Below are 20230 nucleotides of genomic sequence, written 5' to 3' on the forward strand. Positions count from 1 at the left end.
TATATATATATTATAATATATTAATTATGTATTTTTACATATGTATGCTTTAAAAATGTATATATTAATATATATATATATTTGATGATAATAGAAGATAGATAAAATAGATAGTCCCTAAAATAGTTTAAATGTGTATATTATGCTTATATATATATATATATATATTTTAATAAAAATTAGATATATTATTTTAACATATATATGAGGATAATAAAGTCCACCCCAAAACACACACACACCCCACACACAAAACACACACACACACCCCACACAAACACACCACACAAACATATTTTATATATATATATTATATATTTTAAAAATATATATATATTATATAAAATTGTATATATAAGTATATTACTTATATATATTACATATTATCCCTTTTAGTAAAAATACAATACACATTTCTTCTATCTATTTTTCTCTCTCTCTCTCTCTTCTTCTCTTTTCTCTCTGTCTCTTCTCTCTTCTCTTCTCTCCTCTCCTCTCTCTCTCTATATATATATATAATAAAATTATAATATATATATATTTTAATAAAATAAGAATCTTTTATATATACATATATTAAGTATAATCAAAATACATAAAAAAAATTTTACACGTAACGAAATATAGAATATGTTATAAATAATATATTATTTTAGGGTATATTATAATATATATATATATATATATATATTAATACAAAATTATTATATAAAATATATAATTATATATATATAATAATATATTTTAAAATATACATATATAAAAATATATATTAATATTATTTTAAATTTATTTTATATATATATCACATATATATATAATATATATATATATATAAAATATATATATATATAAAATTTTAAAATGTATATATATATATACATATATTGCTGACGAACAGTCTTAAATCTGATAAATGAAAAAAAAACCTTCAGGAAATTTTAGTTAGTTTGAAAAATAAAAGTGAAGTAAAGAGGTTTGGGACTATTAAAGAAGAAAAAAAAGGGTAGGGGGTTTTAGCAAAAACAGAATTTTTCCTACATGAAATTATCTTTTTTAGACAATGAAAAAAAATTAAAAAAATTTACAAAAATTTTGAATACTTGGGAAAGCATGATAAAAAAGTGATGTCAGGTGCGAAAAAGGACATAAAACGTAGAATTGCAATTGAAAAAAAAAAAATAAAGGGAAAAGAAAGCTTTTTTCGAACTTGATTACAAATTTCTGAAAGGTTAAAATTCTGGTCTGTTCTCTTATAGGGAAGTGATCAGGACCATTAGTCCCGGAGATAAAAAAAAAACGGGAAAGGGCAATGAGATTTTGGTTTTTTCCCGGAAAATGTTGAAAGTGTCAGGGAATGATTTGGGGTCAAACAAAAAGGGTTGCTTGAAAAAAAGTTAGAGAAAAACCGACAATTCTCCCCCCAAAATCTATAACTCAGAGCCCCAACCCCCTAAAATTTTTTGGGACAATATAAGGGAAAATAGCTTGGAAAAAAATTTTTTGGGAAAGGAAAAGTAGATGGCCCAAGACCCAGGGGGAGAAGAAAAAGAAGTACCTAGAAAATTTGGGTTGTTTGCAGTGGGGATGCTTACGGAAAGGGGGCTCTTCCATCTGCCCTCGGACAGAGAGAGATTAAAATGCATGGTAGCCAACGAAATTTAAACAAGGCACAAAAATAATATATTATATTATAAAATATATTATATATATATATAATATTATATTTTATATATATTAAATATATATATTATGTAATATGATAGGGTATATGTATTTTGTTTTGAATTTTATTTATATATATTTATTTTATATCTTACACACACCCCACCCCACACCCCACACCACACACACCACCCACACACACACACCCCAAAACCACAAACAACAACACAAAACCCCACACACACCCCTGTTTTTATATATGTAAAATATAAAAAATATTATTTATAAAATATTATATAGATAAAATATATTATATATATATATAAAATATATGCATGTATAAATATATATATATATATATTAAAATATATATTATATTATAATATATTTATATATATATATTATGTATCCCACCCACACCACACCCACACACACACACACAAAACCCACACAACACAAAAAACACACCCACACACACACACACCCCACACACACCACAACAATAATATATATATATTATATATATATATAAAATATATTATATTATAATATATATATAATATATATGCATAATAACACCACACACACATGCTGGGCACCACTCACACACAAAACACAACAAAACACAAAAAAACACCCCCACACCCAAAACACACAAAACACAAACACACACACAACAAACATAATATATATTATAATATATATAAAATATATTTATATATTATATATATATATATATATATATATAGATAGATGATAGATAGATAGATAGATAGATAGTATACTATTTTACATACATATATATGTAATATATATATAAAATATATATTTATATATATTATAAAATATATAAATTTTAATATATTATTAAATAATATATATATATATAAAATATATATAAAATAATTATATATATATTAATATACCCCAGACCCCACACACACAAAAACCCACACACACACACACACACACCACATATATTTATATATATTTATAATATAAAATATAAAAATATTATATATATGTGTGTGTGGGGTGGTGGGGGTGTGTGTTTGTGTGTGTTTTTTTTTTGTGTGGGGGTGTGTGGGGTCTGTGTGTTATACATGGGGGTATATATATATAATATATTTTAGGTTTATATAAAAAAATATAATTATATATTTTATATATATAAAATAATATTAAAATTTTTTATAAAATTTTTAATATATATAATCTATATATTTATATATCTAATAATTGGTTTTTTATATGTTATATATTAAAAATAAAATTTTAATAATAATATTTTATATATTATATATATATATAATATATATAATATTTTAAAATGTAGAGAGAGAGAGGAGAGAGAGAGATAAACAGATAGAAAAGATAAAAGATAGATATGGAGATAGATAGTAGATGGGAACATATATGTAGGGGATGTGTAATATGATAAAATTATCTTTATATTTTGCCATACATATATACATATATATATACTTATGTGTACACATGCATCCCCAAAAAACACACCCCATACAACACACACACACACCACAAAACACCACGCAAACACACAAAACACCCACACAAATATCAAATCTATTTTTAATATAAATATAATAAAATTATATATATATTTTATAATATTTTAATATATATATATATTTTAATATATTACATATAGATATGTTTTTAAATGAAAAGTATTTTGTATATAAAATACGTATCCCGAATTTATTTTGTACATAAAAATATATATATATATATATATATATATAAAAATTATATATATAATATATATATATTATTTTTGCGTAGGTGTGGGGGTGTGTGTTTTTGGGGAAGAGGGGAGAAGAGCGAAAGAGAGAGAGAGAGAGAATGCGATAATTATGTATGTATATGTATGGGCTATATATGATTTATAGATAAATTTTATATGCATAATATTTTACAAAAAATTTTAATGTAGGTATTATATTTTCCCTTATGTGTACCATGCACACCCCAAAGACACACAATGTTTTTACATACATATATATTTATAATGTATAAAATTTTTTATATTTATATTTATATATATATATGTGGTGTGTGTGTGTTGGGTGGGGGTGTGTGTGTGTGGTTGTGTGTGTGTGGGTGTGTGTGGTGTGTGTGTGGGGTGTGTGTGTGTGAGTGTGTGTGTGTGTGGGAGTGTGTGTCTTTTGGGGGTTTTTTTGTTTTGTGTATGTGTTTTGTTTTTTTGAATGTGTGTGTGTGTGTGGGGTATAAAAATTTTATATTTTATATATATTATATATATAATATATAATATATATAAATATATTTAAAATATTAAAAATTTTAATAAAATATATATATATATATATAATATATATTATAATATTATATTAATATATATTTTATTTGTGTACATATTTTATAAAATTTGTGTTTACATATATATATAATAAATAAAATTTTTATAATTTTAAATTTATAATAACAAAATAATATATGTGTGTGTTTTGTGGGTGTTGGTGTGTGTGGGTTTTGTGGGTGTGTGTGTGGGTGTTGGGTGTGTTTTGTTTTTGTGTGTGTGGTGTGTGGTGTGTGTGGGGGGTGTGTGTGGGTGGGTGTTGTGTGTGTGTGGGTGTGTGTGTGGGGGGTGTGTGTTTTAAATTTGGGTGTGTAGGTATGGTTATAAAATTAAAATATATATAATAAAATTATAATATATATATATAATATATACATATAATATATTATAATATATTTTAATTATATATATATATATGTATGATTAAATATATAAAATTTATATAGATTTAATATAATATTGTATATAAAATTATATATTATATTATATATAAAAATTATATAAAAATATATATATTTGTGTGTGTGTGTGTGGGGTGTGTATGTTTGTGTTGTGTGTGTGTGTGGGGTGTGTGTGTGTGTATTTTGGGGTCTGTGTGGTTTTGCAAAAAATTTTATATATTAAAATATATCCAAATTTCTGTAAAAAAGTAAAAATCAATATTTGCAAATTTAAAAAGAAGGGGAAAAAATGTAAAAGGGGAAGTGGGTTTTTCCTTTCCCTAAAAAGACAGATTATCAAAACCCTGTATGTTTATGTGTATGTTTTTGTGCGATTGGGGGTGTGTGTGTTTTGGTTTTCGGTCTGTATGTGTGAAATGTGGTGGTGTGTTTTTGGGGTGTGTGGGGTGTGTGTGTGTGTGTGTGGGGTGAGTGTGTGTGTGTGTGTGTGTGTGGTGTGGTGTGTGTGTGATCATACATATGTACTAATTATATAAAGAACACCATTCCGTTTGTACCTATTTTATCATGCCTCGTGTTTATCATACTTTCGACACACAACAGCTGGTCCAGCCCCCGCGGCCCGGTGCCAGCTTTAAAACGGGTATAGGGGTACAGTTTTCAAAAATTTCGAAAGTTTTTGGGGGATACCCTTTTGGGTTTAAAAAAAACAAAAGTTTTTTATCGGGTTTTTCCAATTTTAGTGAACACGTGTATCCCCGTGTGTTCTCAGAATGTGACTCATGGGGGGGGGGGCTGATAATGAGAGAGAGAGAGAGACGGTCATAGGGGGAAGATGGAAAAAGCCATTAGTAGAAAAAAATCATTTTAGTTTTTAAATTTTCTCATTTTCCCCAACTACAATACAACCAATTCCAAATATCCCTGAGATTTTTTTGAAAAAAAAAGTATAGTCAAAACAGTGTGAAAAAATTACTGGGCCTGACTCTACCAATGGCGATGGAGCGCGGTCAGCGTAAAGCAGCATTGCTCTCATAGTAAGAATTCTGAAACCAAAAAGCAAGAAAGTGAGAAATGCTGTCTAATATACTCTACATTACCCTGATAAAACGCCTATTGTGTGGGTTTGGCTAAGCAACAAGTAGATAATCTCAAAGGTACATTTATCGGGTCTCGGGACAACCTGATCTCCTTTATAGTTTTGCCCCATGTGTTTGGAAAGGCTTGTGTTTTGGGTTTGCATCATGCGAGAGCCCTTTGCCCAAGGGGGGTTTTAAAAAAACCCATTTTTATTTTTTGGTTTTTTCGTTTGGGGTTTGGTTTTTTTTTAAATTCGAAAGTAAAAGGAGGAAGCGGGATTTTATCAAACCCCTTTTTAATGGGGCCATATGTTTAAAGGAATTAAGAAACACTACTCAAATGCTGGATATTTGATGTGCAAACACAGACACACATGTAGATATACATTCAAGGTATGCACAGATACATAGACAGATGAACGGACAGACTGACTGTCTCACTGCCTCCGGGGAAAGCGTTTTCCTAAGCATCTGATTTCAATTTTGTAAATGCCAAAAGTACCGTTGGATAGTTGTCACAAGAACACCTTTGTTGCGTGTTGATGAAAGCCTCAGATAATGATTCTAATTTTATTTTCTCGAATATTTGCATATAGTATAAATGCATAATCCTTGGTAGTGATGGGAGATACTCTTTTGGAATCGATTACTTCGATTACTTTTGCGATCAGTGCTCGATTACTTTTTTATTGCTGTCACCTGGAAATAGATTTTTGAAAATTTTTTATTTTAGAAAAAAGGGGAGCTTTAAAATTTTTAGTGTAGCCCTTTTTCTCTTTATTTATCTCTCTTTTTTTCGTTATTCTCTCTCTCTCTCCTCTCTTTCTCTCTCTCCCCTTTTCTCTCTCTTTCTCTTCTTCCTCTTCTTCCTTTTCTCTCTCTCTCTCTCTCTCTCTTCTTTTCTCTCTCTCTTTCAAAAGGGGCTTAAAGGGAGGCAAGGCAAAATAAATATGTGCCTGATTTTTTTTTCTTAATAAATAGAAAATAATCATTACTTCTTAACCAAGCATTTGTACAAGAAATATCTTGCATCACCTTGGAGAGTGTCATGGTGAGCTGTTAGACTGAAATATACTGGGATAGTCCCAGTTTAACCCTGAGTCTGGGAGTAATCATTAGGCAATTCGTTTAAATGGAAATTATAATGGGAAACTGAAAAAAATTTTCGCTGTGGTTACCCCCGCCACAAAAAACTTGATATACATTTTTCCCCATAAAATTTTTAAACAATCATCTATGTTTTACCAATATTAAGTTACAAGATTAAAATGAGACATTTTTATAAAGCCACAAGGCTCAGGAGGAAGAAGAAAGGTCGAGATACTAAACTATATTTTTTTTTATCACTGTGGCAATTCATATCAATTAATAAAATCTTTTGTCTCATACATTATTTCCCCCCCGTTTTTTAAATGTAAATAATTACCCCCAAATATTATCATCCTTCCCCATATTTTGATACACCCCGGACTTTACTTTAAAATTATATTATAAAATATATATAAATATATTAAAATATTATATATATCATATAAAAATATAGATTGTGTGTGTGTTTGTGTGGGGTTGTGTGTTGGGTTGTGTGTGTTTTATATAAAATTAATAAAATATATATATTTTATTAGAGAATAATCTTATATATTTTAATATTATATTTTTTAAAAAAAATTTAATAATTTTATACATATATATACAATATTTTTAAAAATATAATGCATTTTATTAATAAAATTTAATATGCTTTTCCCCTTTCCCTTTCCCCGGGGAAAAAAAAGTCAAGGGAAAAAAAAACGCCCGAGCATTCTGAAGGTTGGCCCCGGCCCGTTCCTAGGACGCCCCAAGGGCCCCTCCATGCAAGGGAGGATTTCCCCACAGGAAAGATTTAAGTGCCCGTACGGGCCAAAGGGGTTTGGTTATGTAGACCAAAAAAAAAACTATTTTTGATGTAATATCTCCTATGAAATTCTCCATGTTCCGTTTAGCTACAGGAACAAGCGGAACATAAAAGCCAAATCCCTTTAAATTTTCTATGCATATTTAAACATGTAAAAAGGTAAATTTTTTTTTAATGAAATTTTTCCCGCGAAAACCCCTTTCGCTAAATCGGGAAATTCCTAATACAAAAAATGCTAAAAAAGGGCCCTTGGGAAGTGATAACTTTTACCGTCTAAAGGGCAAGGAATTTCAAAAAACTTACTTTAAAATTTTTTAAGGGATTTTCCAAGGCAATGGGGAAAGGGGGGAAAGGGCGACCCTCATTTAAGTTTGCTGACAATGTGAGCGATTGCCAAAAACTTTTTGGGTTTCCCGCAAGAAGAACAAAAGCAAATAACTGCAGTAGAACAGAACACCTTTCGGTAATATAATGAGATCATTACTAATTTATCTTTCCGTGGTAACAAATTTTTCTTTCATTTTTCTTGCCAGCAGATGCGCATATATCTTGGGCCATTAATAACGGAATGGTCCTCCCCCAAGAAATCCCTATGTTTAACAAACTAAAGAACGCCAAATGAAATAATCGGGTGAAAAAAAGAAGGAAAAAGGGCCTAAAAAATGCAATGCCTGAGAAAAAGTAGCCCTTTGGGGCCCGTACGTACCTATGTATTTGTTGTTTGGTAAGGGAAAACAGATAATTACAGAGGAAAGGAAAGGGGAAAAGGGAGAAGGCCAAAATAAAAGGAAAAAAAAGGGGGAAAGATGAGGGGAAATAAAAAAAAAAGGGAGCAAAAATGAGCAGGGGCCGCAAAAGGGAGGGGGCTTTGAATCTGAAAAGAAAAAAGCTGTTTCAAAGGGTTTACGTATCCTGAAAATTTGCTTCGTAAAAACGGAAAATTCAACGGTTATCAACCTTTTATTGTAATAAAGTAATTTTATAAATATAATTGTTTTTGTATTGGGTCCGTCTATTTGAGATTGTAGTTTCAAAGTTCATATATTTGTACCATAAAAGTGCTGTACACAGAAACCCTCCTCAACTTAGATTATGCTGTGCCGTGTGTTTATGCGGTTTTGGGCCCAAATTTCAAAAACTGCAGCGCGCAAAACCTTTTGGGCAATATTTCCGTCTGTCAACCTTGAGCAAATGATCTGATTTTTTTTCTTTTGCATGATTAGGTCAATAATCTTCATTTCATATTCTTGTGCGTTTTATTTCTTTTGAACATTAAGCCTTGCTTTCCTGCGTCATGGCCGTAACGTCTCGTCCTCCTGCGGCCATGAAATTTGCTTAGAAAATGCTTTCGTTGTCCTACAGGGCATTTCTCTTTCCTGATCCACTGGCAGTTATATTACAGTCACAGCGCATTATATTATTGCTTTTATGTATCATCCTTATACAGTTAGTATCTAAACTATACGATCATTTGCAGAAGTACTACCAAGTTTCCTTTGACAATATCTATTTATTTATTCTTTACCTCCTTTTTTAAACTACAACCTTTTAAACATTTTTCCCATTTTTCAGAATCAAACAGCACCGCAGGTTTTCAATACATACATTCAGAGATCTGACGGTTTTATTGCTTCAATTGGTGTTTAACAAATGGTATTCATCGTCATACGGATGTATAAGAGATCATCTATGATGGCGTTAAGTTTCCCTTTTTCCCCACCTCTTTACATGGAGTTTGCAGTGGGTTGTGTTCTCCCTCAGGCAAAAACGGGCAGCTTTTCCGGACCACCGGGTACCCCCCGGGGCCCCGCCGAAACATCTCGTAGTAACCGTAAACCTACGAAGGAAAAGGAGAAGCATTTTGAACGAATGCAAGTTTTGGATAGATTCTCAAATATACAGTATGGTCATGTGGAGGAGGATGAATCTGGAGAAAATGCTGATTGATTCTTACGTATTTGTTGTGGATAGAGTAATCCATGTTTTGGCAGAGGTAGGAGCCAACCGTTGCATTGTTGACCGTTGACCAAAAGGGTCCATGTTTTTTGGTCATTTTCATTGAACTGTGAAAATAAGGTGAACTGACTTCCGAGGCTTGATATTTGGTATGGAATATAGCTACATTTCTGGCAGTTTTCATTATTTTCTTTTGTATGTTTTTTTTGTTTTTCAGAAATAGTCTTTCAGCAATAATAAATCTGTTCTCTCACATCCTAACACCCCAGAAGTAAACACTGAATACTTGCAACCCGAACCTCTTTGATGCAGCGGTTTTTGAAAGGGTTGTGGCCCCTCGCAGCCCCGGTGAGCCCCTTGGGGGCAGCTCGTACACCATATACTCAGCGTGTCCACCTGATACGAAGAGCGCGCAGCGACACCATGGCTCAGTCTGGCCGCTGGAGGAGATTATTTGCTTACAATATTGTGTCTTGAACACTCGTAGCTGCAACACACACACACACATACACACAAAACATACACACACACAAAACACAAACAAAACCAACACACATACACACACACACACACACACACAAATAAAATATAAATAAATAAATATATATATGTATATATAATACATAATATATAACAATAAAATATTTTTATATAATAATACGTATACAAAAACCATATATGAAATACGTATTTTGGGAAAAAAATTATAATATAAATATATACATATAATAACTATAAAATATAATATATATAATAGGTAATAGACGTATTGCAATCCCAAAATGAAATTTTGTATGTGTTTCCTTTAAAAAGTAGCTTCACATTTCACAGTTCACATTTCAAACTGCTGACCAAATATTTTCTTTAAATGCGTCCCTTTTTAAAATCACCTAAAACAGAAGGCGAAGCCGAGGACAGCCAAAGCAAGGATGCTGTTCTTCATGATGTCTGAACAGAGACACTGAACGGGGGAACAGTCAACCTCTTTATATATGACATTTCAAGGCCCAGCTTAGCAAATTTAATGCAACGCACCGGCGAACGCTATACTGCACGGAGATATGGGTACATAACTTTGGGGACCCCCTCCCTTCGGATATTTTAAAACAGCTTCATCCACCATTGCCAATATTGTTTTCACTCACCCCAAATACAAAATATAATGAAAATAGAGGCAACAGAAATAGATATACTAGTAAGTGTTAAATAATTTTTCAGCCTCGTTCATGGATATTTTGCGACTTTTTTGTGTTAAACCCGAGCCCCTTTCCCTTACGATGAAGAAAGGGTCGGTACAAAAGGGAAAAAAGTATTATGAAAATAAAAAGATGACAATGTTATTTCCTATGTGATAAATACTGAAGATCGAAATGGGGTGAGGAAGAGAGCAAAGAGATCGAAATATCACATAAGATGAACAAGCGTATAAACACAGTAACACGTTGAAATGATGAGACAGCAACAATAAAGAAAGGGGCAATCATAAATGGGGTTGTTGTTTTTATAGTATCTTACTAACAATCTCAATGTCAATAGTAATTTTAACAGTATTGATGTTGTGTTAGAAAAAAAATATATATATATAATAATTATCCTGAAAATTCAAATATTTGGGACATCAATTGAGGCCACGTAGGGCCTACTGATCGATTTCCCCTTTGGGGGCCCTGAGAAACTTCTGAGCCACACAGGGCAGAAAAATAAAAAATTGGGGCCGGGACCCCCCGCACAATGGGGTTTGATGAGGGCATTAGCCCTAAATTAAAGGGTTTCTTTCTTCTTTCTTTTTTTCTTTTTCTTTTTTTTCTTTTTTTTTCTTTTTTTTTTTTCTTTTTCTTTTTTTTTTTCTTTTCTTTTTCTTTTTTTTTTTTTTTTCTTTTTCTTCTTCTTCTTCTTCTTCTTCTTCTTCTTCTTGTGTGACATTACAGAAAATTATGCAAACCGTTTTTGCACTCTGTTGCCGAATTCTTCAGATTTTTATGAATTTTTAATTTTTTTAAAATGGGAAATTCTGCATTATTAGTATAAGGTGTATAAATTAGAGATATAATCCCAGGGCGGTAAACCAAAAAAAGTTTCTCTAGAAAACCGAAGTTTAATTGAATCATTTATCAAATTTATGTAATAGAGGAAAAAAATGTATAAACAAAATGCATAAACAAACATTTTAACGGGACCGGGTGTTTGGCCCCAAAACGTTTTAAAACAAAGGGAACCAATAAAGTCTAAAGGGAAACAATGACAGCCCACGTATTTTAAATTTAAAGACATAAAGAAACAGCATCAAAAACAAGGGCGTTTTGGAGCAGTTGAAAGGAAATTTTTAATGCCCCTTTCTCTCTTTACAATTTGGCTGATCCCCAAGGAAAAACTTTTCTTTTAAATTTGATGTTTGATATAGAAAAGAGTATGTACTTATCTACCTCCATTTATGCTGACAAGTGTAGTGGGAGGATTTTGACTTATAAAAGGCGTATTAGTTATCTATTTGGGAAATTAATAAAAAAATTTTTTTTAAACATTTTTTTTTTATACAAAATTTCCTATCCCAAAAATTTTCATACTTTTGAAACAATATTTATGCTTCGAATTTCAGTATATTTACTGATTTTTTATTTTTTTACTTTAAGAACAATTTTTGATAGTTTTTTTAAACTTTTTTAAATTTTTCTTTTTAATTCCAAAGTTTTTTCCCCGCAAATTTTTGACATTTTTGTTGACGCGGCAGAAAATTTTTAAAATAAATAAATCATTTTAAAGACGGCAGACGGGCAGAGGTTATGGATGGAACTGTTTATTCATTTTGGGAAAAATTTATTTCAAAAAATCTAAAGTTGGTGAAGCATATGTAAAGAAGGGTTTAAAAAAATTTTAAATTTCTCAGTTTTTGGGACTTTCATTCCTCATACCCTTGTATACCATGAAAAATTTTGGGGGATGAAAACTGTGTTGTAAAGCTGCGGGAATGCAATAGGGAAAATATAAATGATGGTTTACGTAAATAAATATCCCACATTTTAATTATAAACAAAAAGGGAAAGGAGGGGAGAAAAGGGGGGGAAACGCCATCAGTAGAATAGTTAATTAAAATACGCATTTATCTTTTCATCTCCCTTATTCCAGAACAAACACTAGATTCCCAAATATATTACAGATCAATCAGAAAACTACATAAAGACAGCCTAATTCAACCAACAGCGACACGGCGGTCATCGAAAGCAGCAAGACCTCATAGTGAGAGTGTAATGAAATCAGGAACCCTAAAAGACAGAAATGCTGTCTAATATAAAGTAAGCGTAGCCTGATAAAACGCCCCTTGTGTGGGTGTGGCTAAGCAACAGGTAGAGAATCTTGAAATTTGTTTTTTATCTGCCCTCAGCCCCCGTTAAATTTTCACACTGAGTGTCCCAATGACGAAAGCTTATGTATCTTTTCCCCAGTCTGACTAAAGGAGATAAAAGGGCCCAGCTATCCCCCTTAAACCCCAAAAGTATTTTTTCCCCCATGAGCCTTCAACGAAGCCATTCATTAGAAAGGAGCTATTAGTGCAAGGAGCAGCTGGAATATTGATCTGTCCAGTGTACTATGTTAAGAGAGGTTAACAAGATATGCTATGTGAATGACCACATACAGACACAAGCACAGACCTACATACTGTCACACACAAAGACAAAAAGATGATATGATTGCGCCTGTGTGTTTGTATGTCTCCAATGCCTTTATAGCAGTTAGTAAAAACCCCTGGGTTTATTTTAAGTATAGTTTTAAATTTTCTCAAAATTTTGGGTTTTTGGGAAAAAATTCTTTTAACCCTTCGAAAATACTTTTCCATTTTTGGCTAAGTAATCATTATTAGTCACTAAGAGCATTTTTTTACGATTAAAAATTAATAAAAAAATGAAAAAGACGCTAGGCATAGCTGCATCACAAAGGAAATAGAACACTGATGGTACTGGTGTATATAGTATCTAAAATGCTCTCAAAGTTTTGGCATAACCCTCAACACCATGTTCAGAAATTTTTAAAAAATTTGTTAAATGCCCAGATAAACTCAAATCTATTTCTGGGTTTTTAGTTTACTTCCACCCCTTCACTTGGGGTGGGGGTGGCGTGTTCTCCCCCCACAACACAGCAGTTTGCGGAACCCCGGCCGGGTTTCCCCCCAGGGGCCGGGCCCCCAATCTCGTAGTTTAAACCCTTAAAAACCTTTCGGGAAAAGGGAAAAAAAAAGCATTTTGAACGGATGAAGGTGTTAGATAGATTCTCAAATATGTATGATGGTCGTGTGGAGGAAAAGCTGATTGATTCTTACGTATTTGTTGTGGATAGGGCGCTCTAGGTTTTGGCAGATGTAGGAGCCAACCGTTGCGTTTTTTGACCGTTGACCCCCCAAGTTCCCTGTCGTTGGTTTATGGGGCATTGAACCCGTGGAAATAAAAGGGGAACTAACTTGCCCAGGGTGATATTTGCCCTAAAAATGGCTCCCTTTTTGGCAGTTTTTATTTTTTTCTTTTGATGTTTTTTTTTTTTTTTAAAACAATTTGTCCCCCTTTTAGCAATTTAAATCTGTTCTCTCACATCCTAATACCTCAGAAGTAAACACTGAATACTTGTAACCCGAACCTCTCTGGTGCAGCGGTACTTGCACTGGTTTTTTGGGGTCTCGCCAGTCGGTTATGACCACTTCGGGGGAGCTCGTACACCATATACTCAGCCCTGTCCCCCTTTATACGAAGGAAACGCGCGCACAAACCCTGGCCCCCGTTCTGGCCGCTGGAGGAGATTATTTGCTTACAATATTGTGTCTTGAACACTCGTAGCTGCAACACACACACACACACACACCCAAAACCCCAAAACAACACACAAACAAACCCCACATATATAATATAATTTTAAAATATAATATATATAAATTTTAAAATATATTTCCCTACTATGTATATGTGCTAGTGGTGGGGTGTGCGTGTGGGGCGTGTGTTTTAATTTTACAATACATATTATTACATATAATATATAATATAACGTTACATGAATATAAAATGTATGGGTTTGTGTATAAACATAACATAATATACAAATTTTATATAAATATTAAAAGATAGGTAGATTTAAAAGTATTGCAATACATTTTGTAATTTTGTCTTTTAGATCCGTTTAAAAAATAGCTTACATCTTGGGGTTTTTACATTTCCAAAATGCTGACCAAAAATTTTTTTTAAAGCGGGTTTTCCCTTTTAAAAAATCACCTGACGAAAGGGGGAAGGGCCGGGGGACGCCCCCAAAACAAGGGTGCTTTTTTCATTTAAAGTCGGAAAAGAAAAACCCGAAAGGGGAAAAAATCAACCTCTTTATATATGACATTTCAAGGCCCAGCTTAGCAAATATAATCAACCCCACCAGCGGGGAAAGCCCCAAACCCCGTGGCCCAAAAGGAGGGTATGGGTACAAAGATAATTGGGCCCCCCCCATTTTGAGACTACTTAAAAAAAAGCTTCAAACCCCCATTGCCCCAATTTTGTGATTCACTCACACAAATACACATGTAATGATAATGACAATAGTGACAACAGAAATAAATGTACTAGCAATAGTTAAATAAGTTTTGAAAATCTTGTTCATGGATACTTTGACCCTGCTTTACGATGAAGTAAGGTCGGTATCATGAATGAAAAGTGTTATGAAAATTAAAAGATGACAATATAATTTCCAGTGTGATAAATCTTGAAAATGAAAATGGGGTGAGGAAGAGAGAAAATAGATCGAAATGTCACACAAGATGAACAAGCGTACAAACATTTCAATGCGTTGAAATTTATGAAACAGCAAAAATAAGACAAAGGGGAATACATCAGACCCTTTTTAAAAAAAGACACGGGAAAAACCCAAATACAGGGGGCTGTGTTTGGTTGGGCCATTTACCCCTCAAAAAAACTACCCTTTGTCAGGGGGGGAGTCAACTACTAGTGCTACCAATCTCACCTGTTGAACTTTTCCCTTGATTCTCGCAAATTATATTTCATTTGTTCTTATTTGTATCCTAATAACATAATATTAATTTCAATGATAATTGATTTTGACAGTAAAACAAGAAAATCCCCGAAAATTCTCAAGAACTGGGATATCATTTGGGGCCCCGTAGGGCTATTTTTCTTGAACCCTTTTGGAGCCAAACTTCCGGAGCCCCACATATGGGACCAAAGTTGAACAAGGACATTCCACGTATCCCCGTCCAATGAAATGATGAGGGCTTTAATCTAAATCAAAACATTTTTCTTTTTTCTTTTTTGGGACGGAGGGCTTTTCTGACTCCAAAACCTTTTCGTCTATTGCTCCCCTTTTCCCTCTGTGGACCCCTTTTTAACCCTTTCCGGAAAAACGATCCAACCCACAAAATGGCTTTGTATTCTGTTGCTAAGCTCTTCTAGGTCATTATGTAAATTAATCACGTGTTTGAATGCACACAATTCTGTTATTAAGTATATATGCATATCAATATATATTATAGATATAGTAAAGATGTGAGTCAACGCGAAAAAGTTTACCCTGGAGAACCAAAAATTTTAAAATGAATTTTTTTCTAATGAATATAGAAGAGGGGAAAAAAGTTTTGATAACAATAATGCATATACAAGACATTTTAACTGACCAGTGCTTGCCCAACGAAAGGGAACCAATACAGCGCTTAAGGAAACACAGTGACACACAAGGGGATTTGTCCATATTATCTTACTCCGATATAGCGGACACAGCATCAATAACAATGGCGTCAGGGGGCAATTTCAAAGGGCTCCAATGCCCCCTTTTTTTCGTAGCAATTTGGCTAATACTCCAGGATACGTTTTCGTTTAATTAATTTGATGTTTGACATGTATAGAAAAGAGTATGTACTTATCCCCCCCCCCATATGCGCTGACAAGTGTACTGGGAGGATTTTGACGTAGAAAGTTTTATTAGTTTCTCCCAGGTAAAGCCTAAGAAAATTTTAAAAAAAATTTTAATTATTCTAATAAACCCTTTCAATAATTTTTAACTTTTTAAAAAAATATCTATTTCTTTTGGTTTTTATATAATATTTACTGATATTTATTTTTACTTATACGAGACATTACTTATTGATAGATTTTTAAACGTTTTAAATATTCTAGCATTAATCCCACAAGGTATTCGCCCCTAAAAATTTTACGCGGCAAAAAGAAGTTTAAATAAAACAAACAGTTAAAAATTTTGGGGCAGGCAGACAGATTTTTTATGGGTAAGCACGAGGGCCATATTTTCAAAATTTTGTTTTTTAAAACCTTTTTAAGTTTCTTTTAAATATTTTGTAAAGAAAGGGTTTTGGTTTTTTTCTCAGTTTTAAGACTTATTCCAAAAAATGTGTAAATATGTGAAAATTTTTGTAAAACCTTTCTGAATATAAAAATAAAATTTTTATCTAGATTTGATTAATCATTTAAATGCTGCCTAATATAAAGAATGGTTATCCTGATAAAACGCCCCTTGTGTGTGTGTGGCTAAGCAACAGGTAGATAATCTTGAAATTGTATTTATCTGTCTCAGTCCTCCTGATGTTCACACTGAATGTACCATATGACTGTAAGCTTATGTATCTTTGCGCAGTCATGACTAAGGGTGGTGAAAAGATCGAGCCCATGCTATCGCTTTCGTCCAAGTACTTTTTCCCCCCCCATCAGCCCTCAGGCCATTCACGGTAAAGGAGCTGTTAGTTGTTATAAAGAGTGCAAGGAGCAGAGTTCAAGGAGCAATATATTATATTTAAAAAAGTTTTTACAAAAATACGCGGGGTTTAATGACCACATGCCCGACACAGCAGACCCCCCCACTCTGTACTTCTTCCAAAACCCAAAAAAATGTTTGAGTTTTCATCCAAAAAAACAAAAGACGGGTATTTATTGCGCGTTTTTGTGTTTGTATGTCTCCCATGCCTGTATACCATGTTGGTGAAAGTCTCGGGTATTTTAAGTATAGATTTATTTTCTCGAATTTTTGTACATAGGATAAATTTTTTAAAAATTCGGGTAAAAAACTTTTTCCCTATTTGTTATGCAGTCCTTTATTTTTAAAAAAGCATGTTTTAGGGGGGAAAATCATGATTGTTGGGACCCGGGGGTAATAACTTTAAAATGGGACATTGGCTCTCAAAATTTTTTTCATAACCCTCAACACCATATTCCCTATTTTAAAAAAATCGTTTAAAAAATGTCAGGGTAAGGGGCTCCCTCTAGCTGGTGTTGGGTCTTTCTTCCCACTTCACTTTGGGGAAAGCAGTGGAAAGTGTTTTTTCCCATCCCAGCAACACAGCAGCTGTTGCGAGACCAGGCCGGAGTACTCCCAGGGACCGCCGCACATCTCGTAGTAACCGTAAACCTACGAAGGAAATGGAAAAGCATTTTGAACGGGTGAAGGTTTGGATAGATTCTGAAATATGCAGTAGGCCAAAAGTGGGGGAGGGTTTAATCTGGGGGAAATGCTGATTGGGTTCTTTCGTATTTTTTGGGATTTGGGGGGTTTCCAAATTTTTTCAGAGGGGGAAAGGGAAACCAAAAAGTTGCGGGTTGTTGGCCGTTGACCACAAGTCCATGTCGTTGGTCATCTCATTGAACTGTGAAAATAAGGTGAATTGGCTTACGATGCTTAATTTAGCCTAGTTTGAGGCTAATATGTAGAAGAAATGTAGCTAAATTTCTTGCAAAGCTTAACTTCTGTTTTCATGAGAAATAGCCAATGCAAATTATATGAAGCCTTGGAAGAAAACGTAATTACTATATTTGTACAATCAGCGAATCAAGACTGAGAATACTGCTTTATCACTATTAGTAATGCTATAGATGTTCGCTTATACTCTCACAATTTGAACGCAAACACGAAATACTTTTAACCCAAAACCCCTTGGTGCAGCGGGGGTTTTTGCACTGGCCTTTTGGGGGGCCCCGCAGTCGGGGATGACCACTTCGGGCAGCTTTGTAGACCATCCTTCCTTTTGGGGTTATTTTAGACGAAGAGGGGCGCAGCGACAACCCGGGGTTTATCTGGGCGTGGGGTGGGAATGTTGTTTTTAAATTAGCACTACAGGGTCAAAGGATTCTTTCATTCGAAAAATTTTCCCTTGTCCCGTTTTTTTAAAAAAATCTTTTCTCACCTGACGTAGGCGAAGCCGAGGACAGCCAAAGCAAGGATGATGAGCTTCATGATGTCGTTAGAAGGACACTGCACACAGAATCAAACAACCTCTTTATATATGAGATCTCAAGGCCCAGCTTAGCAACTAAATTTCAACGACCAAAATACGGTACCCAAAAGTGAAAATTGGGTACAACGATACACTGGACTTTCCTGTTCGTAATTACTTCAAAGTGTTTCATCAGTATTGTTCATTGTGACTAAATCAAATCAAATGATCAATGTTTAAATATTTTTTAAAAGGGCCATTCCCTTTAAAAACGTTTCATAAAATTTGTTCATTTGATCAAATTTTGTTTGGTTATAAGATGAAATAAAGTATGTGTTGCAAAGAAAAAGGTTTATGGTACTAATGTTACGCGATTTTCCTTAAATTTCGAGTCAAACAGTGCTTTTAAAAAGGACATAAAAAAGTTTTCAGGATGCCAGAAAAAAACCAGTCTAGTTTTTTATTACCTGAACAATGCGAAGAAAGGGCATGTTTAAGAATATTAAGAAATAGAAATTATATATAAAAATAAAAAGTTGTGTATAGATATAGTATATAAATGTAAATCTGCAAGAGAAAGTTTACCAAGGGAAATCAAAATGTAGATGAATAATTCCACTCAGTGATTATTAAAGATACGATTCAAGATCATGAATAGTACCTTTTTTGCTTTAAAACTGCATGGGGGTATTTGGGCCCAAAAACCCGCATAACCAAAGGCGGCTGAAGCAGTTGCCAAGACACTCGGTGTTCTTCTTGCAGATTCAATTTTGAAACGACGAATGACTCAGTATTTGTGAAGAATGCTTTCGATTATTTTTCCAAAATGAAGTTCATTGGTAAATTACGTATCGTTATGAAGATAAAAACGTATGGATGAAAAACTACAAAAGATAATACATAATGTTTTTTGTGTATTCAGGCATTTCTATCAGGGTTTATCTTCATTATCAAAAAAAATTTTTCTAATCATCATTTCTATTATTATTACTGTTTTTATTTATCATCATCATCCTCTCCCTTATCATTATCATTTTGTTAAAAAATTATTTTATTATTATTTTATTATTATTATTATTTTATTATTTATTATCATTAAATTATATTATTTTTTAGTTTGTGGTTTGTATTGTTTTTAATGTTTTTTTGGGTTTCAAAATTTTTTATTATTGTTGTTATCATTATTATCACGATCCTCTTATAATTGTTGTTACTATTACTATTATCACCATTATCATTACCATTCTCAGTATCATTATCGTGATTATTATCATCATTATCAATGTTATTACCATGCTTATTATTATAATTATCATAATGCTTATTATTCATTATTATCAAATTAATGTCAATAATTAACTTGCGTTGCCCTTAACTGATTTCAAATGACACACTCGCATTATATTTAAACCGATAACTTACCCCTGTACACATTTCATATAGAGAAGAGTTCGGCAACAGAGAATATGGGGGTGGTTTCTGGCTCGGAGTATTTTAAAGTAAACTCCATTTCTCCCCTCTCTCTCCTCTTCTCTCTCCTCTCTCCCCTCTCCCCTCTCTCTCTTTTTCCCCCTACTTTTGCGTTCTGTTTTGCATCTGTAAGTAAATTTGCGGGGGGGGGTTTTTGTGATGTGCGTCCCGGGAATCAGTAAAGCTTTGTTTATCTTTATAAATGATTCGGGTTTTACAAAAAAGTGGGTT

The 20230-nt window shown here is 32.9% G+C and overlaps 1 pseudogene; it reads right to left on the reverse strand.

The window, feature by feature from the left end:
• Nucleotides 1-5044: 5044 nt before the first annotated feature.
• Nucleotides 5045-18549, reverse strand: LOC119576973 (annotated as a pseudogene).
• Nucleotides 18550-20230: the final 1681 nt, after the last annotated feature.

The sequence above is a fragment of the Penaeus monodon genome, chromosome 1 (assembly GCF_015228065.2).
Source record: "Penaeus monodon isolate SGIC_2016 chromosome 1, NSTDA_Pmon_1, whole genome shotgun sequence".
Taxonomy (NCBI): Eukaryota; Metazoa; Arthropoda; class Malacostraca; order Decapoda; family Penaeidae; genus Penaeus; species Penaeus monodon.